This window comes from Cryptomeria japonica, chromosome 8, assembly GCF_030272615.1.
Source record: "Cryptomeria japonica chromosome 8, Sugi_1.0, whole genome shotgun sequence".
NCBI classification, from domain to species: Eukaryota; Viridiplantae; Streptophyta; class Pinopsida; order Cupressales; family Cupressaceae; genus Cryptomeria; species Cryptomeria japonica.
In genome coordinates, this window is record NC_081412.1 from 718,701,217 (window position 1) to 718,703,200 (window position 1,984).

The following is a 1,984-nucleotide window of genomic DNA, read 5'->3' on the forward strand; positions in this document are numbered from 1 at the left end:
CTTCTATGCTCGGTATTCACTATGTAGAATGCTTGTGCTTACACTTGCCCGCATGCATTGTTTATCAACAATTCCTTATTTATAAACAATTTGCTAACCACTTAATCTCCTTGATCACATTTCCCATGATCAATCATAGTAATTAGATCTTCAATCTTGACCAGGTTTAATGTATCCTTCGATTTGAAAACATTTTACCTCGCCTTGGAACTTGCATACATTTCTTGGAACTTGTGCTAGGGTATTGTGGCTCAATCTGAGCTATAGATCTTCCTGTCGATCTTCCATTGCCATAGATCCTTAAGAAACTTCATGTGCGGCATGCCAATCAGTTAATCATATCCAACTCATCATCTTCCTTCATTAAATAATGCTTTTATTTATTCAATGCATTATGTTATTACTCGGTTGCAACTCGGTAAATACTAAACTTCACTCGGTAGACATTTCTTCTTCATTGACCGATAGCAATAACCTTAGGGTTTATCGACTAGGTTCCTTGCTCGGTAACATAGTATAGTATTAACCTTACAAACAATAACATATGTAGAATATCAAAACAATCTAAACATCATGATTCCATCATTGTCTAACTCGGTAATAGTTGCCCATTGAATAACTTATTCCTCCCCTTATTCATCACATTCTTTCTGTGTCTTTTACCGACATCTTAATTCTCTTCAAAACATACTTCTTAAGATATGGAAACATCATACTGAATTAGAAAATCAATTTCTTGACATCAATGACAAAATAATGTATTCAGACAGTAAACATCCTTAATCAATTATATCCATTATCATCAACAACCTTCTCAATATCCTCATTGAAATGCCAACAATCTCTAATTATAATAGGAATGCCAACAAAGAGGGAGAGAGGGAGATTGGAAAAAAGGAGAGAGAGAGAGAGAGAGGAGGGTGGGGGGGTAAGAGAGAGAATAGGAGATAGGGAGAGAGGGAGAGAATAGGATAAGGAAAGGGGGAGGGAGAGAGAGGGAGAGAGAGAGAGATAGAGAGAGAGAGAGAGAGGATATTGGGAGAGAGGGAGAGGGAAAGAGAGAGAATGGGAGAGAGAGAGAGAGAGAGAGAGAGAGAGAGAGTATGATAAGGAGAGGGGGAGGGAGGGAGATTGGGAAAAGGAGAGGGGAAGAGGGAGAGATAGTTAGAGACAGAGAGAGAAGGGGTTAGGAAGAGAGGGAGAGAGATAGGGGGAGAGAGAGAGAGAGAGAGAGATTAGGAAAAGGAGAGGGGGAGATAGAGATATGGAGATTGGGAAAAGGAAAGGGAGAGAGGGAGAGAGAGAAAGAGGGATATTGGGAAAAGAAGAGGGGGAGAGGGAGAGAGAGGGAGATTTGTGAGATTTTGCCAAGATCTAGAGGCAATGGAAAGCACAAATAAGAGAGAACAAAATATGACAAGAATAAACTATATTCCTATCAATATGCAAAATATGATCAACTGGATCATTACAAGATGTTCAATGATTGTACGTATAGTGAATATAGATGAGCATGCTTATATAGGAAAGGCTAGGGATATGTGAGCACACAAACATGACATGTGGCTCAATAAGAAACAAGGGTAGGTAGGAAATAGGTGTGGTAGGTAGGAGAAACAATAAAATATTCCACATGAGGTGGATCACCTACCGAAGGTGGAATTATCACTCCACAATAAGTGGGTATGATAAAGTAGTAACAAGATCAACACCATAAAAGGTGGAAAGTTTCCTACACACAATATCCCAATGTGACACAAACACCCAAGTGTCTTATACCCAAACTACTATGAAATGATTTTCCTAAGTAAACTTAAGTAAGGTGTAATAATATCCAAGATGAATAATTATTTACACCAATACCCCCCCTTAAGTGCAACTTAGGGGAATGCACTAAAGTCTACAATGCAACTAAACAATGCAAGATGGGTCCTGGCTACGAGGCCATGTTAGGTACCCATGTACAAATGAAAATGCAATCTCC